Below are 15,361 nucleotides of genomic sequence, written 5' to 3' on the forward strand. Positions count from 1 at the left end.
CCAGGAGTTTCCTGGCTGTGAGGTTAGGACTCTGCACTCTAATTGCTGAGGACCCAGGTTCAATCCCTGGTCAGGGATCAGCCAAAAAAACCCACAAAGTTTGCTTTTATTCGCAAGTACATGTATATATAGTTGGTCTTGAGCTAACTTTTCAAATACAGCATGAGCTGTCTTTATTTTTGGCAATATTTTTACCTTTTGTGACTTAAAGCAACTTATTGGTATCACTTAGAATAATCCTTAGTTGTATACAATCTAAATTATATTAGGAAACTTGTGATATTTATTGTGCTGCGGTCCATGGGGTCGCAAAGAGTTGGATATGACTGGGTGACTGAACAACAACCTTTTTAAGTGCAGCTGGCCTGTCTTCACATAGCAGTTTTGAAAAGGGAGGGGCAAGATTTTGGAAGTGTGTACCATTTTTATCAGGAGAGTAGAAAACAAAACATCTCACTAATTGTAGCTTCCAGCTTTGTTTCAGGTGAGATACTGAGAAGTTGGTCTAGTTTTGGCTTATAAGGCCACTGTGAAGATAAATACAAAATTGAGTGAATTGCTCTACATGAATTTGTTTTTAAGAACTGAATATCCAAGAGGGTTACAGGATAGCTGCATTTGATCTTTTGAAGACCTGGCTTGTTCTTTAGATGAAAAACATTGTCTTCTGTTTTCAAATCTGGGAGATACAATCACATTATCCTTATTCCCATTTGTACATTTGTTTTTAGAAGCAAAACCAGCTTTTTAATAATCACTGAGAAGTTAAGGTTTAACAGGCAGTATTTCCTTTTTTTATTTTTCTTTTCTCAACATTAACTTTTATAACTTTTCTTCACAGAACTATATAGTTCTATACTAGTTAGCAGGTTTGGAATTAGTGTTAGGTGTTAGTTTAGTATGAGATTTTAGACTTAGTATAGGATAAACCCTCCTTTATTTTTGTTTTTCATATTCTTGCAGAAGGTTGTTTCGAATTGGTGACCTAGAGTGGACAAAGGCATTATTTTCAGGTGACTTCAGTAGCACATCCCAGAAACACTGCATAAACATAGCTGAGTGGCAGTAAACAAGAAGGATAAGTACTGACTTAAAAGTTAGTTATAGAAAAAGAAATTAATTATAGAGTTGCAACTGGCAGCTAAGTTAGAAAGGTATTTATGAAGCAGCTCAGGAGGCTGAGCCACTCCTTGACTGATTGCAGAAAGAAAACCGCTTCTTCCTATCAGGAGGTGGAAACGTTTTTAAGGGAAGCTTAAGATGCTTCTTATCTTTGTGCTTGTAGACTTAACCTAAAAATGCTTTTTCTTTCATTTTCCTCATCAGTTAGGTTTTCCTAACTTAGCCAGTGACCAACCAAGAAGGTGGTGTAGCTTTTGAGGCCCTTTATAAACATAGTTTACTTTCTCTCCTATTACTTAGAATTAGTAATGATTACATTTCTGGGGCTGAAACCTTCTTGGCTTTTTAACCTTGCATATAAATTAAGGCTTGTAGTATTTAAGGCATTTTGAGATGGGAATACCAAAAATCTTGAAACCTGTTTCTTGTGAACTTGGGTTGAATATTATGATTCCTTCGGTATACCCTGTCAACTTCAGTTTATTGCGGTCCGAATGAAAATGAAGATGCCAATGCGCAGAGTATACACACCAGAGAAGAATTGGTTACTGTCTGTCCTAGAAATTAGGTTTGTGAGGGCTAAAGAGAAATGTGTGAATTTGAGAATAATTAGAGTAGGTGATGACAAGACTTGAACCATGTAGAATGAACAGAAAGAGAATGCAGAGAAAATACGTATATGTCTTCATCTGTCCTCTAGTGGAAAGATTACTTTTTTAAATAATGAGCTACTGGTTTGTGTTAACTTAAGGTAGGCTTGTGTTAACTTTAAGGTATTGAAATCTCTTCAATGGAAAGAACAGCATCGCTTGTCAAAGTGTTAGTTGTTCTGTCATGTTGGACTCTGCCACCCCGTGGACTGTAGCATACCAGGCTCCTCTGTCCATGGAATTCTCCAGGCAAGAATACTGAAGTGAGTAGCCATTCCTTTCTCTGGATATTCCAGACCCAAGGATTGAACCTAGGTCTCCTGCATTGCAGGCAGATTCTTTACTGTCTGAGCCACCAGGGGAAGCTCTTTGCCTTGTCAAAGGCTCCAGTAATACAGAATTAAAAGACTGAGAATGTGAAAGAACTTCTTGGCAAACCCAATATGAAGAAATCCCCACATGTAAAGATTTTGTCACTCTTAAGATTGAGTGCAAGTATCTGGTTAACATTTCTCAGTGTGAAGAGGTTGGGCTTTATAAATTTTCTGAAGGTTTTGTAAGACACCTTTTGTGTTTGAGGTGGTTTCATAGTACTATATTGGAAAAGTGATGGAAGAATAGTCTACTAAAGTTGACTAATAAAATATGATACTAAATAAAATAAGTGATATCTGATATTTCATGGTGCTTTAAAGTTGTAAAGTACTCTGAATATATTGTGTTACAGTATATTCTTGTGAAAATTAATGACTGCTATCCCTATTTTTCGGAGAAGGCAATGGCATCCCACTCCAGTACTCTTGCCTGAAAAATCCCATGGATGGAGGATCCTGGTGGGCTACAGTCCATGGAGTCGCTAAAAGTCGGACGCGACTGAGTGACTTCACTTTGACTTTTCACTTTCATGCATTGGAGAAGGAAATGGCAACCCACTCCAGTGTTCTTGCCTGGAGAATCCCAGGGACGGGGGAGCCTGGTGGGCTGCTGTCGATGGGGTCGCACAGAGTCAGACACGACTGAAGCGACTTAGCAGCAGCAGCAGCATCCCTATTTTTAAAATAGAGAACTTGAAACTGGGTGAGTAATTAACATGCCTTGAAGTTATAAAGGTGTAGACTAGTGAATCTAGGTTTGGTTCTAGAGCCTCGAGTTATTCTGATGTCACTTCATCCTGTTATAGTATAGTCCTAACACATGGAAATGGATTTGACCAAGCATGGAAGTGTTGGAGGGACAGTCTAGAGCAGAATTTTAGTGATTGGTGGAATTAGCATCTTCATCATTACTGTTCAAAGCAGATTGGAAACATATAGGATAAGATATCTTAGGACAGACTGTCAAATAAGTGTGCATCAGAGAAGGACTCTTAATAGGGAGAAACAAACTTCAAAGGAATAAAAAGAACCAAAAACCGGACACCCCCTTCTCCCCACCTGCCAATCAATCCTTCTGGAAGGTAGCCAGTATAGCAGTGAAAGACAAAGCTAATGTTCTCCGGTATTTGTCAAATTTAGGCAAGGATTATGCTCTAAAAGTAGCAGTCTTCACAGTAGTACCATTTTAGTTGGGTAGAAGGCTATTTGGGGAGCCCTTGTCACTATAGCAAAAGAGAAATTGGTGCAGGGTTGGCATTGTGAAATGAAGGGAGAAAGGGGGTTAAATTTTCCTGCTGCTTGTCTGGACCATTTTAAGATTTATATCATCTTAACAAATCAAGTGAAAGATATGTTCTTGCAAATTTGAGGAGTTCCTCAGATACCCATTCAGAGACAGAATGTGAGTATTGAAAACTATTTGTGATATTATCTGTACCTAAATATAGATACTTGCATGAAAGAACAAAGTTTTTATTCTTACTCTTTTATTATTAGTGTTATTGAAGTTGGTACATAAAAGCAGAACTAAATAAAAACCCACTGTAATTGCTATGCACAATATATGTTAAATTCGTTGTTTCCAAATTCTATAGTAGTAGAGATCAGTTTATCAAAATGTCTTATATTGAGAAATACTTAAAGTCTATATTTCGGGGAAATAAATCCACGATTAACTGTTCAGTGTGCAGAATAAGTTATGATTATGTCAATTTTTAATAGAACTAATCTTCAAGACACTGATTTTTGCTTTAATATACTTAGGTTAATGATTTTTAAACATAGAGTGATTCAGATAACTTTATTTTCGAATAACTTCCCTATTCTCTTGCATAGTTCTGAAAAGTGTTTTCAGATCAACAAACATTTAAACTGGTGGGTTTTTTTTTATTCTTTAGTATTACTGAAGCATAGTTTACATGGGATTTTTAACTTGAAAAAATAATATCTTCACTTTTAGCAGTTTTATAAAGTAGATTTTAATCTCAGAATATATTATGCTTTGTATGAAATTCATTTGTCATGAACTTTTCAGATTCTTTTTTTTTATGCTGTGAAATGGGCAAACATGGGTTTATAGTGAATTTTATAAAAACAGCTGTATGGTTATTAAATGTGTGAAAATGGAGATCTTTTGGCTGAAATGCTCCTAGTAATCACTAGGAAAACTACTTTGGCCTTAGTTTAGGGTGATTTATTAATAATGTATTATTTTCAAACATTTTTCACTTACAGAGCAGTATTTCAAAACTTAAAGGCATGTAGATGGGCTGTTATTTGGTGGTTACTATTTTGGGTTGTATCTGTCATTACTGTTGATATCAGTTAGAAAAAAGATTTTTCAGAAGTGGCTTTTATTCTAAGAAGGGTGCCTGCTTCATGAACTGTAGTAGATGACTGGTGCCGCTTTGACTCATTGAAGGGGAGCATACTGCTCTGCTTTAATTTTGAAGTGTGTGAATAAATGAGATTCCCACTATCTCTTACTGAGCTATCTGGGTAATGCTAGAGGCTTTTGCAGGATCCCCAAGGTTGCTGTTCATGAAGACTTAGGTTTGGCAAGGGTGGAGCAGACAGGTAGTGGAACGCCTCCGTGCTTCGGTATCACGTGGATGATGGTAACTGAACATGGCAGTCAGTTCTGTAGGCCTCCAAGCTCCTGGGACACACTGTCATTGTTACTGTCATTTTCAGTGGTCTTTATCCAAGGCTCCTGATTATCATGTATAAATAACCGCCTCCCCCTAACACTTGGCCCATTCTTTTTAAGGGCTAAGAAATCTTTTGCACTTTTTACCATTTGACGTGCTTTTGTTCGTTTATTGATTGTTTCTCTCACTAGTATATAGTGGCAGAAACTTTGTCCACTATTGTGTATTTCTTAAATATTTGGCATAGTATGCAATAAGTGTTGTTGCTGTTAAGTTGCCCAGCCGTGTCAAACTCTTTGCGACCCCATGCAATGAGTATTATAGAAGAAATGTGATTTCTGTTCATACTGAGGTTTGCAAAGTTGTGGGAAGATGGAATATAAAGATTCTGTTGTTCTAATTGCATTGGAGACATGAAACTTGTGTTTTCTGGATGAGGTAGATTCTGGCACAGAGGCTAACTACAATTTATTATTCTCTCTGTCTAGACAGATTTAAATTCTTAAGAGAAGCCATTAAAATTCTTTTGGATTCCTACTTTCTAGACGTGGGCTTGGCTGTTACTGAGTAACATTAATCTAGCTGTGGAGACTTTTTGCCTCCTTGTCTCTCCTCCTCTCTGGATCTTAGAGTGGAGAAACGGACTTTTGTTTCACCTATAAATCTACAAGTATTTATCCCATCATATCAACACATGTACAAAATAGCATGCCACACATGTGAACAGTAAAAGCAAAAAAAGATTACTGAATTTAACAAATCTAAGAATGAATCTTGATCACTTAAAAATGGTGGGACAGTCTTATAACAGTTGAGATTATGTTTCTGTTTTTTAAACGTAAGATATTTTTGGACATAGAGGTGAAAATTTCTAGTATTTACAGTTTCCCAGAGAAGAAATCTGAGAATCATTTACGTAGAGGTTTTTGTTGGGGATGAGAGGACAAAATAGAGTGGAAGCATGTTTGTGTAGGAAGGCTAGGGAAGAACCAGAATTTAGCCCTCAGAGAAAGAAAAATGCAAATACACTGGGAGTAGATAATAATAGTGTGTTAATTCCTTAGCTGCATGTAGACTTTTATTAGGTCACTTATAACTAGGGTGACATATAATTTATATTCCAAACTGGGGCAGTGTTGAGAGTGAAAGTATATGCGGTCTGAATGGAACACTGAGACAGCAGGTGTCAACCAGGACTGCTCCAGGAAAACAAGGACGCTTGTTCACCCCCTGCTTGTAACGTGCTTTGCTCCAGACTTAGTCCCAGTTATTTGAACTTCTCCATGTAATTTGTTTTCTCCTTTAGTGAGCTCTAATGTGCATTCACAGAGTCTCTTAAGCTTGGGTTCCTTTTACCTGGTCTCGGTGGAATGAAAGAATTCTTTCCATATTTTCTGCAGCCCTGGACTGTTCTGATTTACAGCATTGGTAGAGGTAAGTACAGAACTTGTAATATGTTGTTAGCTGACCTTTTATTTTGCTTAGGAAATCAGGTTTTGTGTGTTTCTGATTCAGTGTGTGATGGTTTTGAGAGTCGTGGTATGTCTGCTTAACTGGATTGATGAACTGTTATCAAGTTGTTAGAATGTAGTAAAAAAAAAAGTTTGTAATTTTGGCATTTACTCTTAAATTGCTTTGTACATACTTAATAACACATTGTTTTCTTTTCTGTAGGTGGTATTGTAATTCTGAAACTTCAAGGAAGTTTCTGATCTTCAAGGAAGGGAAGGAGAACACCTAGTGCTTATACCATGGACATGTAATTTTTTTTATGTTGGAACACTGTAATGCTTTTGTTTTGTTTTCCTATTCAACTTAAATAAAATTTTTTATTCTTATATTAAGTGATGTGTCTTTATTCTATTAAGTAACTTCTTATTGTTATTTTACTTTACATTGTGTGGAAAATTAGACATGGTAATAGTACCTCTGAGATAGTGCTTACCAAGATGCGATTCTCCTCACCTCTGAGATCTTATTTGGAATCTGAGTTGGGACTAAAGCTATCTAGGTTTAGAAACCGCCTGAAATCCTAAACAGTCTAAAAATTAAGGTGTTTGTTTATAGCTAAGCTTGGACCCATGGCTATTCTTGTGTGTGTGTGTGCGTGCTCACTCACCGACTTGTGTTCAGCTCTTTGCGACCCGGTCTGTGTCGTAGCCCACCAGGCTCCATTGTCCGTGGAGTTTTCCAGACAAGGATACTGGACTGGGTTGCCATTTCTGCCTTCAGGGGATCTTCCTGACCCAGGGTTCAAACCCATACATATCTCTTGCATCTCCTGCATTGGCAGGTGGGTTATTGAGGACGATTGTGCCACCTGGAAAGCCCCAAGTATCTGTTCTTACCAGAGTCCTGTTGTTTCTCTGTACAGTCTGCCATCTAGTGGTAGGAATGCAGAGTACACCACAACACCATGGTTTTCAGACTTCATGTTACAAATGCTTTACATAGTAGGCTGAAGCATTTTCATAGGGGTAAAACGACTATTTCATTTGAAAAAGAAGATAGTAGCTTTGAATTCTGAGTGTTATGTTTTTCTATATAATGCTTTCATGACTTGAATTTTCTTCTGTTCTTATCTTTTAAAGTGTTCTAAAGATGCTAGTAAAGTAATGCTCAAAATTCTCCAAGCCAGGCTTCAGCAATACGTGAACTGTGAAATTCCAGATGTTCAAGCTGGTTTTAGAAAAGGCAGGGGAACCAAAGATCAAATTGCCAACATCCGCTGAATCATCAAAAAAGCAAGGGAGTTCCAGAAAAACATCTATTTCTGCTTTATTAACTATGCCAAAGCCTTTGACTGTGTGGATCACAATAAACTGTGGAAAATTCTGAAAGAGATGGGAATACCAGACCACGTGACCTGCCTCTTGAGAAATCTGTATGCAGGTCAGGAAGCAACAGTCAGAACTGGACATGGAACAACAGACTGGTTCCAAATAGGAAAAGGAGTGCGTCAAGGCTGTATATTGTCACGCTGCTTATTTAACTTCTATGCAGAGTACATCATGAGAAACGCTGGACTGGAAGAAACACAAGCTGGAATCAAGGTTGCCGGGAGAAATATCAAGAACCTCAGATATGCAGATGACACCACCCTTATGGCAGAAAGTGAAGAGGAACTCAAAAGCCTCTTGATGAAAGTGAAAGAGGAGAGTGAAAAAGTTGGCTTAAAGCTCAACATTCAGAAAATTAAGATGGCATCTGGTCCCATCACTTCATAGGAAATAGATGGGGAAACAGTGTTGGACTTTATTTTTTGGGGGGCTCCAAAATCACTGCAGATGGTGACTGCAGCCATGAAATTAAAAGATGCTCACTCCTTGGAAGGAAAGTTATGACCCACCTAGATAGCATATTCAAAAACAGAGACATTACTTTGCCAACAAAGGTCCATCTAGTCAAGGCTATGGTTTTTTCCTGTGGTCATGTGTGGATGTGAGAGTTGGACTGTGAAGAAAGCTGAGCACCGAAGAATTGATGCTTTTGAAATGTGGTGTTGGAGAAGACTCTTGAGAGTCCCTTGGACTGCAAGGAGATCCAACCAGTCCATTCTGAAGGAGATCAGCCCTGGGATTTCTTTGGAAGGAATGATGCTAAAGCTGAAACTCCAGTACTTTGGCCACCTAATGCGAAGAGTTGACTCATTGGAAAAGACCCTGATGCTGGGAGGAATTGGGGGCAGGAGGAGAAGGGGGCAGAGGATGAGATGGCTGGATGGCATCACAGACTCGATGGACGTGAGTCTGAGTGAACTCCGGGAGTTGGTGATGGACAGGGAGGCCTGGTGTGCTGCAATTCATGGGGTCGCAAAGAGTCGGACACGGCTGAGGGACTGAACTGAACTGAACTGAACTGAAAGATGCTCAACACTTCCTAAATCTTGTTACGTTTTTTATTCCTCTTGCTAAAAAAGTTGATTTCTTTTGGTGGTTTCTATAAGCACCTGAAATTGCACTCATGAAGGTGTTTTCAGGTTATCTTCTTCAAATATTTTGTTTAAAATTGAGAGCTAGATGATGCGAGAATTTGTGAGGATTTATAGCAGCTTTTCTGTTGAACAGTTTTTAAGGGAGGCAAAACCTCTTACGTGATTTAAAAAAAAACGGTTGAAAGAAAAACTTACTACTCAATAACCGGATTAAATATAACTATCATGCTCTTAATATAGCTGTCAGTTCTGTTCAGCTGCTCAGTCGTGCGACTCTTTGCGACCTCATGAACCACAGCACACCAGGCCTCCCTATCCGTCACCAACTCCCGGAGGTTACCCAAACCCATGTCCACTGAGTCGGTGATGTACAGATATATAATTATCAAGCTATCAAGTTATCTTTACATTTTAGTTTTCACCAGAATGAATCTTAGTTTTCAACAGTGTGAATCCTTACTCCATTCATTTTTTGCAGAAAACACACTGACAGAAATAGCATACCTAGTTGTGCCAGCAGGTTGATTTTTCCCTGCAGCTGCAACTTGGTTTTTTTTTTTTTTCTTTTTTCAGTAAGATGGGAGTTTGCCTTACTTTCTTTGTTGGTTCTGGAGTTTCCTGAAGACTCACCTACAATGGTGTAAGACTGAACTTGTATTCAAAGTATTGGTCTACCTCTGCAACAGGGGCTACCAGATTTCCAGCTGTTACGCTTGCAGCTTTTGTGCTTATACCACCCCTTCCTCATCCTTGAGGGAATAAAGGAAGAAATCAATGCTGTCTTTTGCCAGTGATCACGATATGCTCTAAAGGGTCTGGAATTAGTTACAGTACATGTCTGCTGTGTGATGTGAGCAGTCCTTACTGAAATTTGTGAAATTATGGAAATAATAGTGATATAGTTCCTTTACATACTGATTTTAACTAGCTGTTCTACATGTAACTAAATTGCTGAGTAATTATGAAAGTATTCAGTTCTTTTTGTATCATCCCATATTTGGGCAAATATGCTATACATCAGAAAGTAGAGTATATCTGAAATCTTACTGTTACTCTGCATTATTCTTTAACATGGTTTTGGTATAATATACTGTAAGCATTTTCCCCACTCAGCTTTTTTTCTTTTCTGTGTATTTGTTGGGCTCACAATATTTCACTACCAGACTGCTGTCATTTAATGAGCTATTCCTCCCTTATTGAACGTGTGTCCACTCACATTGTGACTTAGATACCTTAGCTTCATAGTACTCTTATCAAAACTTTTTGGATATCATTGTCATTTCTTTTTAGTGCTTTGAATGCTTCTTTCTCTCCTCTTTCAAGTTAACTCAGTGCTTATTCAGAGAAGGCAATGGCACCTCATTCCAGTACTCTTGCGTAGAAAATTCCATGGACGGAGGAGCCGGGTAGACTGCATTCTGTGGGGTCGCAGAGAGTCCTGAGTGACTTCACTTTCACTTTTCACTTTCATGCATTGGAGAAGGAGATGGCAACCCACTCCATTGTTCTTGCCTGGAGAATCCGAGGGATGGGGGAGCCTGGTGGGCTTCCGTCAATGGGGTCGCACAGAGTCGGACACGACTGAAGCGACTTAGCAGCAGCAGCAGTCCTTATTACTTGTACTGAGTATTCTATATTATGTGAGTCTTTCCCTAGTTTTAATTTTAAATCCAGTTAAAATATTGGTTAGATTTGTTTCTTAGGGTATAAATCAGTCTGTAAAGGTTGTATTTTTGAATTAATTCTAATGGAATTATGTGAAAGTCTAACACATTTCTCACAGAGGATCCCAGAAACTTTAAAGAAAATTGTAACAGCTACATCTTAATTTGGACCATATTTTGTGACCTTTTACACAAAAAATTGAACGATGTAAGATGGTTCATTCTGTTTCCCAGACATCTTTTGGCTGAGGTCTGATTTCAACTTGCATGTTTTCTGAATACTTTCAGACTTTTCCTAAGTGAAAAAAAACTGTGCTGATACCTTACAGCAAAAGTTCAGAAGCTTTTCTTTATTCTCTCATTGCTGTTTCTTGGTGAATATTGTTTTTATTTGTACTCCTACCCAGGAAAAGTTTCAAAGATCTGATCACCGAAGCAACATTTGATCAACCACTTAATTTGCCTTCCAAATTGAGTGTGTCTCCAGTTTTCTAGATGATTGAAGAGATCAGTCTTATGCTACTAAAATAATTTCTGAAGGCAGTTGCAAAAGGACTGTCTTTCGAAATGACCCTTTTGAAAGAGACAGTAATATGTGGCTGAATGATTGTGATGCATTGTGCTTTTTTTAAAGACTAGCTTTAGGCAAGCTCTTTTATTAGAAAATCTACTTTGGGTATCAGTGTAGTTTTGATATAGCCTAGTGAGTGCCTGTTTAGATGAGAACTTGAGGCTTTTACATTCTGCTAATGGTGCATGTCACTGACTGGGTTGCCTGACTTGTGAAAATCTACCCTTCGACAAGTCAGTACAGATCTGTGGCTATCTGGTAACTGGCTATTTCTAAATTTTTGTACTTCGCTGAACATTTCCTAATGAATACAAAAATATATATATATTTGCATCCCACTGCTTTTCTTATTATTTTTAAATTAGCTAGAAATTTAGAACCTGCATTAAATTGGCTAGTTGGGTATTTGCTTTGTATATGTTTCCAAGCATCCTTATCTTTGACAAAAAATTTAATTCTGTTACTAAGTCTAGTATCTAGTGAGCTTCTGTGACCTTACCTAGGGGTCAGTACCTTACCTGTGTTAATGCAGTAAACATTTATTTTATCTACCCCAGACCTTGTTTGTTGGAGAGGCATATTAAATAATAAAAGTGAGCATTTTGTTTTAAAAGTTTAGATTGGTTCCTTCTGCTGTCTCTGTGTGGAAAAATGCTCTTCATTTCCATAGTAGGCCTGTTTTCCTCTACCCTTAAATACTAGAAATCCTCATGAATTCTCACCTATACTTAAAGCAGAGAACCTGTATGCCTTATAGTTATTTTTTTTGAGTGTAGAGTTTAGGATTTGTTATTAATGTAATATTAAAGAAGGTTTTACATTTTTTATATTCTCAAGGTAAATGGCTAAATGAAAATATGAGTTTCTACTTTAGAAGCCTTTTGATGGTAAAGGAAGTTTACTTTCAGGTTTGTGCTTTTTAAGAAATGAAATCTGATTTGAGAATGAGAAAAGCAGTAGCTATCAAGGTTTCCATGATATGCTTGATATTTGTTTGAAACAATTGGCTTTTGGTTGATTAGAGGTGTGGAAAACATTTTCCTTCCTGAGTTGTTGGGGCTTAAGCTTAGAAGCATTTTCAAGTTACTACTATAGTAGAAACATTGTTCAGAGGAAAAATTACCCCTGGAGAAAATGACTGGTTGAGTTAAAGTACTACGGGCAAGTGTGTTCTGCAGAGTTTGTGTAACCGTGCAGTATATTTTTTCCCAGAAGCGTTTGTATATCTTTGGTTTTTGCATTTGGTCTACTCTGAATTTATGCATGAACTCTTACCCTATTTTTCTTGTTATATATGAAGTGTTACATTTTAGCTTCTGGAATTTTCCTTCCATTTTTATGTGGTCATTTCTAAATGCTATGAAATATAGTTTTCATAACATTACAATAAACCATTACTTGTTGGATCTCCTTTAACTTTGAAGTTGAGAATTTTCACATGTGATGTGCGCAGGTACAACAGACCTTTTAACCTTTGAGGATTGCAGGTTGTGCAAAGAGTTGTAGATCGTTGGTGTAATTTGTGTAAAAAATACATTTTGAATGGTCTTGTTAGGGCTACTCAAGTGCATACTCAAGTAAATGTTATTTATTCAAAAAGTGTAAGTGACCGTTGTATGCATTGTACTATTCTTAGGAAATCCAGCAGAGAACATAATAGAGCCCTCCCTACGTGGAACTTATACTTTAATTGGGAGAGAAAGACATTAAACAAGTTAAAATGAGTTAGGTGATAAGTGCTTTGGAGAGAAATAAAGCAGAATAAGAGGGTGTAGTGAGGGTTTGGAAGTAGAGGATTGCCTTAAGGCTTTGTTACTTTTTATAAATATTTAGAGATGTTCATCTAATAGGTGACATTTGAGCAAAGATCTATAGGAATAAACTCAGGGAGTAAGAGAAGTGTGGATATCTGGGAGAAGAATATTCTAGGCAGAAGGAACAAAATACTGAACACCTGAGGTTAAGAGTGCTTGGCTCGTGGGAGGCATTGCAAAGGAGGCCTTAGTGTAACTGAAGCAAAGTGATGAGGAGAGCGATCATACTCTACGGAGTATACCGTAGATACAGTATGCATAGTCTAGTGTGTAACATGCTCATTAAAGCTGAAACCTACACTTCTGGCTTCATTTAGAATCAGGCTGTCTCTGACTAATCCAGCGACTTACTTATCTCCCTGATTAAGAATATGGAAAATTACCAACAAAAGTATTTGCAGATTCCTTTTAAAATCTCTGATTCTAGATGAGAGTGATGGGGAAGTAAATAATAAAAGTATAGAATTGTGTACCAACTTTAGTGTCTGTGTGGCGGGTACCTTAGTCTGTGGAGAGGAGAATTTCACAAAGGAAAATACATTATTCGTTTTGAGGAATGAGCAAGAATGGAAGAATTTGGGTGTGAAGAAGCAATGTGTGTGTGTGTGTGTGAGAGAGAGTCAATCGTGTCCGACTCTTTGTGACCCTATGGACTATAGCCCTCCAGACTCCTCTGTCCATTGGATTCTCCAGGCAAGAATAATGGAGTGGGTAGCCGTTCCCTTCTCCAGGGGTTCTGCAGGACCCAAGGATTAAACCCAGGCCACCTACATTGCAGGCAGATTCTTTACCATCTGAGCCACCAGGGAAGCCTGTCTTGGAAGTTAAGTTTCAACAGGGAGGATGTTGACAAAGATGGAATGTTTGCTAATCCTGTGTGTAGTTGGGAGATCATTGAGGTTAGTCAGTGTCATGGCCAGTTTTTATTTGGGCATGTGGGGTGGGTGAGACCTCAAATGAGATCTCATTAGAAGTGAAGAGGCCAGTTAGTCCAGCATTTCCTAAGAGGGGACAGTTTTGGGTGGAGCGGCTTTTTTTCTTTTTTTAATGTTTGTTTATTTTTGGCGGTGCTAGGTCTTTGTTGATGTGGGGGCTGCTCTCTGGTTGAGGCGCATGAGCTTCTCACCTCGGCGGCTTCTCTTGGTGTGGAGCGCGGGCTCTAGGCGTGGTGGTTGCGCTCTGGGCTCTAGAGCACAGGCCCAGTAGATGTGGCGCACAGAGCCTCGTGGCCCTGTGTGGGGGGTCTTCCTGATAGGGGTTGAACCCTAGTCTCCTGCAGGCGGAGTCTTTCCCACTGAGCAGGGCGGGGCAGCTTTTAATTGCGGAGTGTCCGTTGTGCATTTAATTGCGGAGTGTCCGTTGTGCATTGCGTGACAGTCTCCCTCATCTTTGTCCTCATATGCCAGTAAAGCCCTTCAGAGGGCATGATAATTCCTCCCCCTAACTTGGTTCTAAATACTCCCAGGACTGGTTGATTTCTAGTTAGGGAAACAGGATCTTCACTCTGGCTTTGTCAGTGATAGTGGGGTGGAGAGGAGAAGGTGGGATATCTAGACGTTTAAGAGACTTAGTTCTTGATGGGCTCTAGGGAGTGTTCACACAAACGCACACACATGCACACACATGTAGAAGTGCCCTTGGGCAAGTATTGTGACAACAAATTTTGTGACAGGTTCAGTTTTGGAAAGTAAGATTCTGAGGAGTAAAATGATTATTGACATCATAGTGAGAAATAACTGTTAAAAGAAATGAATAACTTATAAAGATAGTTTCTGGAAGGAAAAAGAAAAATACAGATATGTAAACATGGGAAAACAGGAAGTTAGGAATATAACTTCATATAATTAAAATCAAAACTTGATCACTGTACTTGACCTTTTAAAGGGTTCAAAATGAGCAGAACATAGATAGGCCTTGCTCCCAGTAAATTATATTTTGAGAGAGAAAGATTATCTTTGGAATAAGGCAAGTACAATATATTCAGTGCCTTAGGGCAGATATAAAGTACTATTCGGAAAGGCAGAGATCAAATTTAAAATAGCAGAAGTAAAATATCAGAAGCTGAGCCAAGTAAATGAACTATGTAATTTTTGTTGCAAGTAGTCTCAATTGTGAAAGCCTTGTGTTCCGTGGGCATTCTCTTTGACTGTTTTGTGCTTTGTTCTTCAGGCATTGTTGGCCAGGGTAACTGCTTATCTAAAATGCATTTGCTTATCAAATGTTACTTTGTACAGAAATTGGCCCTATTAAACAAACATTTTTGAAAGATTATAAGCAGATAAATGGTCATAGTTGCATTGTTTCTTTTTAGCAATCACAGCCAAGTTAGATCACTTGAGTTCATATTGAATCATTAAGTACTAAAGGTGAAAAGTGGACAAACTTTTAATGAGTCTCTATTTTCCTATTTCCCCTTTAATGGTACTTACAACTGAGGTAGTTATACATTGTTTTATGGATACTTTTAAAACAACTCATTTCTTGATCATCTTCATTACATGTCTAAATTGGATCATATTTTGTATTTTCTTCATTGAATATGCCAGTTATATCTGTGAAGCAGATATGAGGTGAAATTCTG

General features: G+C 38.2%; 1 protein-coding gene across 17 annotated transcripts in view; it reads left to right on the plus strand.

The window, feature by feature from the left end:
* The window catches only part of PICALM (phosphatidylinositol binding clathrin assembly protein), a 97,313-nt gene that overhangs the window by 16,392 nt on the left and 65,560 nt on the right, over positions 1-15,361 (plus strand). The window lies entirely within an intron of this gene.

The sequence above is a fragment of the Capra hircus genome, chromosome 29 (genome assembly GCF_001704415.2).
Source record: "Capra hircus breed San Clemente chromosome 29, ASM170441v1, whole genome shotgun sequence".
Classification (NCBI taxonomy): domain Eukaryota; kingdom Metazoa; phylum Chordata; class Mammalia; order Artiodactyla; family Bovidae; genus Capra; species Capra hircus.